At 37.9% G+C, this 14,822-nt stretch overlaps 1 long non-coding RNA gene across 2 annotated transcripts in view; it reads right to left on the bottom strand.

The window, feature by feature from the left end:
• LOC138356890 (uncharacterized) overlaps positions 1–14,822 on the bottom strand; it is a 160,057-nt gene that overhangs the window by 137,827 nt on the left and 7,408 nt on the right. The window contains exon 4 of one of the 2 annotated variants that reach the window (XR_011224682.1): positions 9,879–9,978. The exons of the other annotated variant lie outside the window; for it this stretch is intronic. This is a non-coding gene — a long non-coding RNA (uncharacterized lncRNA). Of the gene's footprint in view, positions 1–9,878; positions 9,979–14,822 lie in introns of those variants that run through there. 2 annotated transcript variants of the gene reach the window in all.

Here is a 14,822-nt window from a genome sequence, read left to right as displayed (position 1 = left end):
GGTCGGTAGGGGGTCCACTACCGCCCACAGGGTTGGTAGGGGGTCAACTGCCGCCCACAGGGTCGGTATGGGGTCCACTGCCATTCACAGGGTCGGTATGGGGTCCACGACCGCCCACAGGGTCGGTAGGGGTCCACTACCGCCCACAGGGTCGGTAGGGGTCCACTACCGCCCACAGGGTCGGTAGGGGGTCCACTGCCGCCCACAGGGTTGGTAGGGGGGTCCACTGCCGGCCACAGGGTCGGTAGGGGGTCCACTACCGTCCACAGGGTCGATATGGAGTCTACAGGGTCGGTAGGAGGTCCACTACCGCCCACAGGGTCGGTAGGGGTCCACTACCGCCCACAGGGTCGGTAGGTCGTCCACTACCGCCCACAGGGTTGGAATGGTAGGGGGTCCACTGCCGCCCACAGGGTCGGCAGGGGGTCCACTACCGCCCACAGGGTCGCTATGAAGTCAACTACCGCCCACAGGGTCGCTATGAAGTCATCTGCCCGAAACGCTTTGCGTAATAGTGGCTTTAGGCATTGTATGTACTAGCTCTATCTATAAAGCCAACAAACTTTGTAAAATCTCTTTATGTATGTACCTTTACCTAAATAAATATTCTAATTCTAATTCTAACTACCGCCCACAGGGTCGCTATGAAGTCAACTACCGCCCATAGTGTTTGCATAGTGTCCAATACCGCCCATAGTGTTTGTATAGTGTCCACTACCGCTCATACTGTTATTATGGGGTCCACTATCCCTCATAGTGTCGGTATGGGGGTCCATTACTACCCACAGGGTGTGTCTGGGGTCTATTTTTTTCTGTATAGCAGAGGTGGCAATACTGCTTTTACAATCCCATTTGTTGTTCAATGTAAAATATTTGTTGCTCGACTTGCAACAATTTATATATATATATACATATACCTGAATATATACATATATATATATACATATATATATATATACACACATATATATACATATATATATATATATATATATATATATATATATATATATATATATATATATATATATATATGTCGTACCTAGTAGCCAGAACTCACTTCTCAGCCTACTATGCAAGGCCCGATTTGCCTAATAAGCCAAGTTTTCCTGAATTAATATATTTTCTATAATATTTTTCTTATGAAATGATAAAGCTACCCTTTTCACTATGTATGAGGTCAATTTTTTGTTATTGGAATTAAAATTAACGTAGATATATGACCGAACCTAACCAACCCTACCTAACCTAACCTAACCTAACCTATCTCAATAGGTTAGGTTCGGTTAGGTAGCCGAAAAAGTTAGGTTAGGTTAGGTTAGGTAGGTTAGGTAGTCGAAAAACAATTAATTCAGTAAAACTTGGCTTATTAGGCAAATCGGGCCTTGCATAGTAGGCTGAGAAGTGCGTTCTGGCTACTAGGTACATATATATATATATATATATATATATATGTCGTACCTAGTAGCCAGAATGCAATTCTCGGCCTACTATGCAAGGCCCGATTTGCCTAATTAGCCAAGTTTTCCTGAATTAATGTATTTTTTCTTATATTTTTCTTATGAAATGATAAAGCTACCCACTTTATTATGTATGTGGTCAATTTTTTTTATTGGAGTTAAAATTAACGTAGATATATGACCGAACTTAACCAACCCTACCTAACCTAACCTAACCTATCTTTATAGGTAAGGTTAGGTTAGGTAGCTCAAAAAGTTAGGTTAGGTTAGGTTAGGTAGGTTAGGTAGTCGAAAAACAATTAATTCATGAAGATTTGGCTTATTAGGCAAATTGGGCCTTGCATAGTAGGCTGAGAAGTGCGTTCTGGCTACTAGGTACGACATATATATATATATATATATATATATATATATATATATATATATATATATATGTCGTACCTAATAGCCAGAACGCACTTCTCAGCCTACTATTCAAGGCCCGATTTGCCTAATAAGCCAAGTTTTCATGAATTAATGTTTTTTCGTCTACCTAACCTACCTAACCTAACCTAACCTAGCTTTTTTTGGCTACCTAACCTAACCTTACCTATAAATATAGGTTAGGTTAGGTTAGGTAGGGTTGGTTAAGTTCGGTCATATATCTACGTTAATGTTAACTCCAATAAAAAAATATTGACCTCATACATAGAGAAAAGGGTTGCTTTATCATTTCATAAGAAAAAATTTTTAGTAAATATATTAATTCAGGAAAACTTGGCTTATTAGGCAAATCGGGCCTTGAATAGTAGGCTGAGAAGTGAGTTCTGGCTACTAGGTACGACATATATATATATATATATATATATATATATATATATATATATATATGTCGTACCTAATAGCCAGAACGCACTTCTCAGCCTACTATTCAAGGCCCGATTTGCCTAATAAGCCAAGTTTTCATGAATTAATGTTTTTTCGTCTACCTAACCTACCTAACCTAACCTAACCTAGCTTTTTTTGGCTACCTAACCTAACCTTACCTATAAATATAGGTTAGGTTAGGTTAGGTAGGGTTGGTTAGGTTCGGTCATATATCTACGTTAATTTTAACTCCAATAAAAAAAAAATTACCTCATGCATAGAGAAAATAGTTGCTTTATCATTTCATAAGAAAAAAATTATAGTAAATATATTAATTCAGGAAAACTTGGCTTATTAGGCAAATCGGGCCTTGAATAGTAGGCTGAGAAGTGAGTTCTGGCTACTAGGTACGACATATATATATATATATATATATATATATATATATATAATGTATATAGTATTATACCTTTGCAATAATGTACCAATGTGTGTATTTTCATAACCCATTTTAAATACTTGAAAAATATATAACTACATAGTGAATGCAAGTCAATGTATATTTATATATTTATTTATTTATTTATTTATTTATATACAAGAAGGTACATTGGGTTAGAGAGAATACATAGCATAGTATTTGCAATCTTGTAAAACCACTAGTACGCGCAGGGTTTCGGGCAGGTCCTTAATCTAACAGATAATTTTAAGTAGGTAAATTCTAGCAGAATTAATAAAATAACAGATACATTGCAAGAAAAAAAATGAGATGAGAGAGAATAGTAAGTATATTAAAGCACATTGGTATATTAAAGCTCTGGTTGATTACATTGACAACTTGATTGGTAATTTAAACAAGATTAACAGACACCATTCAGCAGACTGATAGCACATATAAGAAGACAGCAATGATCACAATGGTAAAGATGTTTGGATTGGGTACATAAAGATAGGGAGATTGGGTAGCAATAGATACAGTGCAATTTTAAAGCAACAAGGTAAAAAAAACTATGCAGATGAGATTAGGTACTTTTTAGTTTTGTTTTTGAATGACGCAAAAGTTGGACAGCTTTTCAATTCATTAGGGAGTGAGTTCCATAGACTGGGTCCGTTTATTTGCATAGTGTTTACACAGATTATGTTTGACTCTGGGGATATCAAAGAGATATTTATTTCTGGTGTGGTGATAATGGGTCCTATTACATCTGTCCAAGGAAAGTTTCAGAGCAGGATTTGCGTTTAAGAACAGGGTTTTTTAAATGTAATTGACACAAGAAAATTTGTGGAGTGAGATTATGTTTAGCATGTTAAGGGAGTTAAACAAGGGGGCTGAGTGTTGTCTGAAAGTAGAATTTGTTATTATTCTGGTAGCAGATTTTTGCTCGATGATGATGGACTTGAGGTGGTTTGCAGTGGTTGAACCCCATGCACAAATACCATAATTAAGATAGGAATAGATTAGTGCACAATATGTAGAGATGAGAGCAGAGTTAGGTACATAATATCTGATTTTGGAGAGTATCCCAACTGTTTTAGAGACTTTCTTAGTTATGTGTTGTATGTGGGTGCTGAAGTTGAGTCTCTTGTCTAGGAATAGGCCAAGAAACTTTCCATCATTTTTATTGCAAATGTTTATGTTCCGAACCTTAATGGAATGTGACCCATATATCAATCAGGTCAACCCATGTGTTGCGTTTCCAAAAGGGTCGCCCATGTTAGAATCGGTGAACGCCCTAGTAATATTGTTGAAAACATCTTAATAACTTATTAAACCAAAGGTATTTTTATGTCAGAAGAACGGCAGAAACTGGATCTATATATGAAAACTCTTTCAGGACAAAATTTAAAGTAAAACTAAAGATATTTGTAGTTGTATAAAAGTAGCATTTTTCATCGGTCGTAGAGCCGGAAATCCGCAATATTCATCTCAGAACAATGCTTATTTCACGCAGAATCGTTAATAAACGTAAGATTTGTATACGTCTCAAGAAAGATAGAAACATAATCTTCATTTTAAATGCCTTACCATGGGCATATTTGTATTTAAAGCGAAGATACGTGTATTTTTCTAATCGGCGAGCTCCGATCCCGCACAGATCGAGCAACGGAGTAACTCTCTCTCAGAACAATGCTTATTTCACGTAAATTCGTTAATAAACGCAAATGTTTTTATATGTGTTGAGAAAGATAGAAATATAAGCTTCATTTTAAATACTTTACCATAGATATATATAAAGTTCTAATGAAGATACATGTGTTTTAATAATCGCCGAGCTCCGACCCCGCACAGACTGATCGACAGAGCAACTCTCTCTCAGAACAATGCTTATTTCACGTAAATTCATTAATAAACACATATGTTTTATATGTCTCAAGAAAGATAGAAATATAAGCTTCATTTTAAATACTTTACCATAGACATATATAAAGCTCAAGTGAAGATACATACGTTTTTATAGTGGCATTCAGTAGCTTGTCGGTCATGGAATGCAGAAGCCTACGCACTTACCAATATAGTGTGTAATTAACAAAGATACGCTTATAAAGCCTAAAATATTATATGCCTTCAGAAAGACAGAGATATGCTCGTTATTGTGAGTGCACCAAAGGAAATATATCTTGTTGGAGGACAAAGATATATCAATTCTAAAATAAGTTTCGACTCTCGCTCGGGCGAGAGATAGCGCGACTCTCGCCCCATCTATTGGAGATTCTGTTCACCTAATGACCCAAAGCTACTCAAAGCCTCCTAGCATTACTTAAATAATGAAATATGGTATATTTATTCACTATAATGTTGGTGCCTAATGCAGAACACGAGAAAACATATATTTACTATAAAATAATATACTTCCATTATGAAACAAGTAAATATGTGGCCTCATAGGAAGTCAACGGTCCAGGTGTCAATGTTGTGGAGCGACTTATCCAAGATATATTGTTGTCTGGAAAGTGTTTGTTGGCGTATCAACCTTCTGTACACAGTGATCCAGTCGTCGCACTTCTCTCCTTAAATGATCGCAAATTTAGTTTATTATATTAACAAGTAGAATACGTATTTCTAATAATATCTAACATAACTAGCCAGAAAATATTTAAGACTTATTGAAAAATACATGTCTGGAAGTTAAATCGACTTCATAGAACAATAGTGTTGGTCTATACTAATCGTTATTCGTTAGTATGCGTTCGCTACTTAAAACATTTACTGTACTGATGTAAAATCTCCCATGTCTCTTCGCACATGGAACACCGAACCTTACACACTCTCTGATATATTGTTTAATTAATAGAGATTCACTAATAAAGCTTATAATTGTATATGTTATCAAAAATGCATAGATAAAGTCGTTCTTACGTTTTAGTCACAGAGATTAGATATTAGTAAAGTTCATTTTATTCAGGAAAGTACATAAATAGTCGTGTAGCGAGTAGATTATCCCAATAATATACTCGCTCCAAAGTGTGTTAATGTTCCTGTCAACCTTTGGAGATGAATGAGGTGAGGCGTTGCCCGGGCAACACGGTGAGATGCCCGAGCAATATAAGCAGCGGTGTAGCGAACATTAACTAGTCTACTTTCAAGTGTGGTCTAGAGCAGACACTTGCGAGAAACTGTACCAACGCTCAGTGCGCTCAACTCACACCAACGTATCACCTGTGTACTTCTGTATATTCGACCAAATATATATATAGTATCTTAGTGTCTGTGTTTATTTGTCACCATACTTTACGTAACAATAGAACCGTTACAGTCGATTTACAAACATAATATTGGATTTATAGATAGAGCTAGTACATACAATACCTAAAGCCACTAGTACGCATAGCGTTTCGGGCATATTATTGAGAGAGGAAAGATATTTATATTTAAACAATTTTTTTTTTTTACCGACGCTCTCCCTATTGATGAGAACTACAACCTAATGAAGATAAATGTTAATTTTATGTAGATACTGTAATAAACGAAAGTTTTTAATGTCATCAGAGAAGCAGAAATATAGGCAAATTTTAAATCCCTTGTCATAAATATAACTGAAGTGAAAGCAAAGATATATGCATTCTGATAGTTACAAAGACAGCTCTTTAACACGGGTGGAACACGAACAAGGGGAACTTAGTACCCAAATGAGCCACAGAGATATTAGAAAGAATTTTTTCAGTGTCAGAGTAGTTAACAAATGGAATGTATTAAGCAGTGATGTGGTGGAGGCTGACTCCATACACAATTTCAAATGTAGATGTGATAGAGGCCAATAGGCTCAGGAACCTGTACACCTGTTGATTGACGGTTGAGAGTCGGGACCAAAGAACCAAAGCTCAACCCCTGCAAGCACAAATTAGGTGAGTACAACTAGGTGAATACAGCTGAGGGGCGGGACCAAACAGCTGAAGCTCAATTCCCTACGCATAACTAGGCGAGTCCATAGGAATTACTGTTTGTCCTGGCGCCATCTATGTTTTGACAGCAGTACTACTAATGTTCCCACGTTATGTGATGATGGCTATACGGCTGTTTCGGTCAGTTGCTCTTCTATATATGTTTATGGACAACGTAGGTGATTTGAGGCAATTTGCGGGCTGAGTGAAATAGTATCCACGCGGTGAGTGATGGAGGAGGATATATACTGCTGTGTACTCGACCAGCGGGTGAGAGGTAAGTTATATCGACCAATTATGGGGAATAGATGGGTTATTTTAAGCGTAGAATGTCAGGTAACCGGTAACTACACAGATGGGGTAGTGTTTTTTTAAGTCTTTATTTACTAAAGTGGAACATTACATTATGCCTTTAGCTGAACAAGTCTACTGGTGGGGGAAGTAGACGGGTTTTATGAAAGTATTTTACCTAAATATTTGTATTTGGTTAACTAGTTCAGCCGTTACCAGGGAGGGTGTTCCTTTAATGTAATCTAAAAATTCTAGCCGGACTAAGTGATTAAATAAAGAAATTTAATAGAACGAAGTGGTTTGCCAGGGTGCTTAACATTTAGTTTAGTTCACTTACTATGCAGCCCATGCTTAAAGAATGCAAGTTTATCATATTGAATTTACCGTAGTTTTACTGCATTTAATATACCGTTTTTACCCTATTTAATTATGTCGGGTAAAGGCCGGTCGTGGAAAGTTGCTAATATAGCAAGTTTTAAAGGAAAAGTTTGAGTTAACTTTAACGCTTAAGTTAGTGACCAATTAGCTTAGTCTATTGTGAGGAAATTTACTAGAATCCAACATTGCAAGTGCCATTTCTCTACTCTTTTTGAGAAACATGACTAGATACATGAATCGCATATGTAGTTTTATTACTAAATGTTCATGGATTAGGTTGAATAGTTGAGGAAATGGTGATAAGGTTTGTGATTTTGTGTACCTTGACTTCAGCAGAGATTTTGACAGTGGCGCAAAATTGATAGGGGCTCGGATCATTGGGAATGCTGACTGAAGTTGATTAGGTCATGGCTATACCAAAGGAAATTAGTATAAATGGGGTTAAGTTGGGAGAAGTGTTGTAAGTAGTGCCTAAAAGCTCTCCTTGGACCTAGGTTATTCGCAAGATTATGATTTAGACTGCAATAGTTGCAGAATTGGCAAATAAAAAATACCGATGCCTATTAGTTTTGAAATGGTTAAGACTACCAGATGCAGTTTAATGCTGACAAATGTAAGGTTTGGGGGCTAGGTAAAGATGAGATAGATGGTGTAGATTGTTAAGAGTATTAAATTTTTTGCAGGTGGTAAATTCTCCCCGAGCTGGCACTGCTCTCCAGCCTGGGATGTTGATTGGTTAGTCTTCAACTGCCTCCCAACATGGTAGTGAGGTCGTGAGCTGACATGCAGTGAGGAACGTGGAAAGCTTCCTGAATTTGCACGTGGTATGCCTCTTTCAAACCAGCAGCTGGCACAAATGTTCCAGCTAACATCAGAATAGTGGATGAAGCCCACACTAAAATGTAAGTGGTATAGTAAATGGACTATATAGGATATATAGTATAGGATGTTGACTTGAAATGACTATAGCTTTGTTTGTAATTTAATAAAAATGGGACAAGATACTTGGTGTGCCATTTAAAACGGCAACTGTTAAACTGGTGGTACAGGTATGAACAAAATAACATCACTATGCAAATAACTTTTTAGTAATATTTACTGTTCACATGACAGGTTGTGGAAGGTCCTGGCAACAAAGAGCTGCAGGAAAATACTTGCAGATCTACAGTAAGTAGTGTTGTGTACATTGGAATTAGAGGGTATAAGTTAATTGCTAAAAACCTATTAAATATTAGGGTATGGAAGTCTAGGCGTAAGCTAGTGGGTACCATATCTGCAAGTTTAGTCCTTTCAGAAATGTATTGAAATTGTGAAAATTGTAATGTGGGGCATTAGATCTTAAACAGCATAGTTGAGGGTGTTATTAATAATTTTAATGAAATATAAATCTTGTTTAGTTAACATTAAATGTTTGTTAAATAAGCTTTAATCTATAAATGTATAACTGTTAAGGGTAATCATGAGTCAAAGTTAATGGCAGGAAAAGTTGTTCTAAGTGATGGTATTTTTCCCTTGAAAGTAAAAAAAAAATATTCAATGTTTAGCTTGGTTTTAAATTTATATAGTTTTCCAGAATGGTTTGGAAAGTCCAGAAGTTCCTCTGTCAGTTGGAAGAGTTTTAATTGATTACACAGAATCAGGTGAGTTGTAGTAAAGGTTAATCTGAATAGATTTGCATGAAAGTAAAAAAATAGTAATAACTTAAACAATATAGCATTGGATAAATGTAAATTGCCATTGAAGTGCAGTTGTGGATAGTTTCTCAATTGACATATATATATTTATATTGCAAAATTAGATCTTTACTGCTACTAGAATATGTAGGAAAGATAAATTCCTTAAAGAAATTTTTTTCATCTGAATTTGTAAAGTAAGATTGGCTTTAAATCTGAAATTAAGTTGTTGAAATACTTTTCAGGTGAAAGTGATTAAGATGCATGGACTGGCTTGGAGTGAGGCTCCTTTACTCAGCAAAAGGAAATCTACAAAAGTTGGTGAGTTTGAATTTGATGTTTTAGCTATATCAATGACCTAATCTTAAATCTCTTACCTAGTCCATTTATAGGTGTGTAACCATGTCCTACTGTTACAACCCACAGGGGATGATGCAGTTTGTACTGATCCTACCCCATTTCATAAAAGGGGACCAGGCAGTCCTGCAGACTTCCCTGGCTTGGCTTTTTCAGAGCTTTGCTCTACTACCCATCTAATAGATGGACTAGATTTGCATAGGTTTAGGGACCCTTAACAATGGTTACATTGTTAATTCTCACAGGGCTTGTTTGCTGAATGGGTGGATGCATCTACAACTTTAGTGCCTGGCATGCATTGTACAGTGCTTGCAGTAAAGCATATGTACAATGTGTTGAGGGCACTAAAGGGGTGGATGTAATGCACCCATTCAGGGAACAAGCTCTGCACTAAAACCAGAGGAAGGGATAGGCCTTGCTGAGCCTATCTTAAAAGATAGGCTGTTAGGATTTTTTGGCTTGTTATTAGGCATTGGTGATAATAAAAGTAGTGTCCCTGTTTAATGTTTATTTTTCTTTTACAGATGATTGGCTCTGGAGTTGTCTCTGCCTTTTGGATCTTCTGTTCATCTAGGAGCAATCTGTCTCAAAACCTGAAACAGTAATAAATATTAGATGTATTATAAAAACTATATGTAAAACTTATTAAATAAAACAATTTTAATGAAACTACTACTTTATATACCTTATCCTGAAATTATGCTGGAAATTGTTTACTACTATTGATGCAATGTTTAAACATCTGATTTGTTTACTTTGAAAGTAAATACTCTAAAATTTACACCTATTTGTAACTTGTAACATAGGTGCATGCAAAATGCATTGAAAAGATGTAAAAGTGGACTACCTATTAAATTTACATTAATTTGCAATATTTGTTAGTTTGTCTGAAATATTTCAAAGTGAAAGAAACTTTAGTCAATATTTTAGTTTTCATATTTCAAAGTAAATTTAAAGCTATGCAACACCTAAGCTTTGTACAAATTAACTAAAGATCATTGTTAAATTTACAAAACATTAGAAAAGTGACACTGAAGCATCTATACAACATGGTTTTCACAAAGTCTTTGGTAACTTAAATTTAATCAAAGCTCTTAAATGATTTGTCTGCCAAACATAAGATATTCTGAAATATTTTACCTAGATTAAAACCATCATTGTTTGAAAGGGCAAAACAGATTACTGTCAATTAGTTTGACCTAACATCTGCAAGGTCCTGAAGGAATGGAAATTGTTTTTTCTAAAACTGTTTGCTAAAAACAAACCCTGCCTAATGAACCTGCTCTTTTTTTAGAAATGGTAATTGCAACATTACCAAAGGCCATTGTTTTAATAGCCAAAGTACCAAATGAAAGACCAAGAAGCAACAAACAGGTACATGGTAGAAAGGACAAAAGAATGGTTACGAGGACCCTTTCATTTGTTAAAGAAATGACTGGGAAAAACGCTGTCGTACCACAAGGGGTCTTAACCCTTGTCATATACAGTACATCACTGACATTAATCTAAATATTACCAACCACAAAAATTGCTAACATGTTATAAAAAAAATAAAGAATATAATAGATATCTGCATTAAGGCCTCAATAAATAGTAACAAGACTGGCAATTTCTTAATATAAAACAGAAAAAAATCCAAGACCTTGCACGTGAGCCAGAACAATCCATATCACAACTACCACATTAAAATGAAACAATGAAGGTAAGGTAATTACCAAAAGAAGGCACCAAACCGGGAAGGCCATGTAGCACCATCAAAGTGCGAAATAATCAGAGGGCGCTAAATATCACCAAGAATGCCAATACGAGAACAAAAACGCATAAGGCGAACGATATCAAAAGTATTCGATTCACCTAGAATTCTATCGAGGGACGGTCGGAAAGCAAGACACGCTCATCCTGGAAGTCAGGACATTCAACAAGGATATGCACAACTGTAAGAGGGACAACGCAATTCGGACAATAAGGAGCAGGGCGGCGCTCCATTAAGTGACCGTGGGTTAAGTGGGTATGACCAACCCACAGCCGTGCCAAAGCAGTGTCCCACCGCCGGTTACGGTGGTAGGAGGAAGGCCACGAGGACACACTAAGTTTGAGAGTACGCAGCTTGTTACCAACCACAGAGGACCAACAACCCTGCCAACGGGGAAGAATGAATAACAGGATAAAAGTCGGAATAAGGAATACCTACGGGAGATGGGACAAGAACGGATAGCTTCCTTAGTGGCAGCATCCGCACGCTCATTGAAACACCAATATGGCTGGGAACCCAGCAAAACTCTACTGATTTAAATTTACTAGAAATAAGAAACAGCCAATGTTGAATCTCAATGACCACCGGATGGACAGGATTAAAGGACCCTAGAGCCATGAGGGCACTACGAGAATCAACTACAACCACAAAGGAGGAATGAGAATGAGAAAGCAAGAGACGAAGAGCATAGAGAATAGCATAAAGTTCTGCCGTAAAGACGCTAGCCTCCGAAGGGAGGCGACACATGTAAGTACGGTCAGGAAAAACAACAGAGTAGCCCACACCATCCGCAGACTTAGACCCATCAGGGAAGATGGAAATAGAGTGGGAGTGCGAAGAAAAGTGCTCAAGGAAGAGGCTTTTCAGAATTGTAGGAGGGGTAAAGGCTTTAGTAATACAAGTCAAGGACGTACAAAACTTGGGAAGGGGGACTCTCCACGGAGGTAATGAAGGAACAATACGAGGAGAAACATTAGAAATATGAACAGAAAGAGAATCCTGTAAGCGAGATAACTGGACAGAAAGTGGGGGACAATGAAGAGGAACAGGAACCACAGGAGGAAGAAAAGTCAATGCACGACAGAGGCGAGAGGAAGGATGTTGGAAGGACCACGCAAGATAGCGAAGACAGTAGCGATCACGGCAGTCCTGAAGAGAGAAAGCCAGTGTCAACGTACAAACTAAGGGCGGGAGTCGAACGAAAGCCACCAGAGCCGAGACACAACCCAGTATGGTGCAAAGCATCAAGACGGCGAAGAGTAGAAGGAGAAGCAGAAGAGTATGCAGGGCAACCATAATTGAGTTTAGACAGGACGAGAGAGGAGTGCAAATAGAGGAGCGTGCGCCTATCCGCTCCCCAAGAAGTATGGGACAAAACCTTAAGGAGGTTAAGGGCCTTAGAGCATTCAACTCGGAGGCAAGAGATATGGGCTGACCAAGACAAATGAGTGTCAAAGACTAACCCCAAAAGCTTCGCGGAATCCCTGTACACAATGAGATGACCATAAAGCAACAACAATGAAGTAAAGGTCCTTTCAGTAAGAATCTATCATTCACTGAAAGTTGCTGCAGTTAAAATTAAAAGAAAATACAAGTCCCTAGAAATAAACAAGCAACCTTTTTGACTAACGAAAAGAAGGTAGTTATTCTAATGTATAAATCTAAGTATTCACTTAGATAACTGTATCCAAGCATAGAGGTTCCCCCCCCCGTCCCTTTCAGAAAAACATCTACTTTCGAAAAAGTTTAACATTGGCCAACAAAAATGATTCCAGAACTAAATTGCCTAATACCAGGAACAACTGAGAGCCATGACAAACACTGCAACCCTCTCCTACCCCCAAGTCTTATGCTATTTATGATCCAAGGTAATTTGAGATACTATACTGTACTTCCTACAGACGAGTCTAGTGAGAGGGTGATCTCCTGGCGATAAAATTGAAGCACGATACAGGTGTCAACGAACATCAGTCAGCCCACTTGTCAGCACAGTGGATAACTAATGACATCATAATCTGCAGTGTTGTATGCCTCCCTGTGGCCATTTAAATCAATAAAACACAGAGTTGTGGCAATGTTTACAGCATAAGGCAAGGTATAGAGGAATCCTGGAATGCCATGTAATGTGTAGACCTTGAATGTGCTTTAGGCAACCAAATTGAATAACAACATTTCTGGTGTTCGGCTATATAATCCGAGTTTCTCATTCGGTATAATGTTTTAAACCTAAATAGGAATTCACTTTAAAGGTCAATTTATTTGGAAAGTGCTAACCAGATTCCAAATTACTGAGCTCTGAAAGTACTACAAGGCAAGTTTAACCGAATGAGTGTTTGCCTATCCATACCCCCATGAGGTATGTGACAACACTGAATAAAGAAAGGGTCTTTGAGCATTCACCGTGCAGGTATTTGACATGACCAATATAGCCAAGTGTTAAAGATCATTCTAAGCAGTTCTGCACAATCCATATACTATCAATTAATATAATTGTACAATGGTGCTTGGTGGATGATATTTCCTATTAAAACTCATTGGACAACTGTTTGTATTAGACATTTTAAACCTACAAATGGTAGCCCTAGATATTGCACTACAGTATTAATTACAAGATGAACAATGTAAAATCAATACCACAACAGCAAAGGATGACGGCTTTTCAACAACCGACAAACACAGGTCTAACACCAGCCATCCCGAGAGAGGACGTCCCAAGCATGTACACCCCACAACTTTACATCACCTTTGCTACCTCACGCGAGCACGCAACAGCATGAGGATGCCATACTCCCAAACCAACTCCATGCACTTTGAGGCTTTAACAACTCAACATTTAAAAAGTTGATTTAAAAAATCAAACACCTGAATTTTTCCCTAATTAAATTTACTAGGGAAATGCACACCAAGCCATGAAACTTACAATGAAGATGAACAAACTACACACAACTGTCACCAAACTTCCACATACCACCCCCCTCTCACTCCTGCCCTCCCTCCTTAGGTGCTCTGATTGGCTGAGCACCTGAGCCACCACCACTCACCTCTTGTTGTGAGAGCCTAGAGCATGTTTGGTTGCACTTTAAAAGTTTCCGAGTGTACTCGCCTAATTGTGAGTACCGCCTGCCCGGTTCACCGTTTTGTTTTTCAATCTACCTCAATTTACCCCTTTACAGTCAAATATTATGCAAAATTCTGTTTAAGACTTGTCCCTTCTTAACTTAAATAACTGCTTTGGCCATCTGCAATCTTTCTAGGTGGGTAAAAATGACTCTTGGGGCCAGAAAGGACTTATCAGACGGCAATCATAACAATACGGTACACACACAAAATCACAACCTGATATACACCAAGCAGAAAATCCACTGGAGCTGTGAGGCGACGTAAACCCTTGCCCAAGGCACTGGCAGCTGCATACTCTACCACAGTATATTACTGACTTTGTAAAAGTCTTACAACCGGATTTCCCCATAAATCACAGCAAGTTTTGAGGCCCCTCCTTGAGTCAACGTCTTACGTAAGACCTACAAGCACTCGGGTGAAGGCTGAAGCAGTTCAACACCATACGCCCCAACTTCAAATACACAGTTGAGAGGCGGGACCAAAACGTGATTTTCTGTGTGAGCCTGAAGTTGGGGCATACGGTCTTGCTTCACCCTTCACTTTACCCTTCACCGGCGTACTTCA

Source organism: Procambarus clarkii, chromosome 75 (assembly GCF_040958095.1).
Source record: "Procambarus clarkii isolate CNS0578487 chromosome 75, FALCON_Pclarkii_2.0, whole genome shotgun sequence".
Lineage (NCBI taxonomy): Eukaryota > Metazoa > Arthropoda > Malacostraca > Decapoda > Cambaridae > Procambarus > Procambarus clarkii.
Note: the sequence above shows the minus strand (reverse complement) of the source record. Positions and strands in the feature narration are given on the sequence as shown.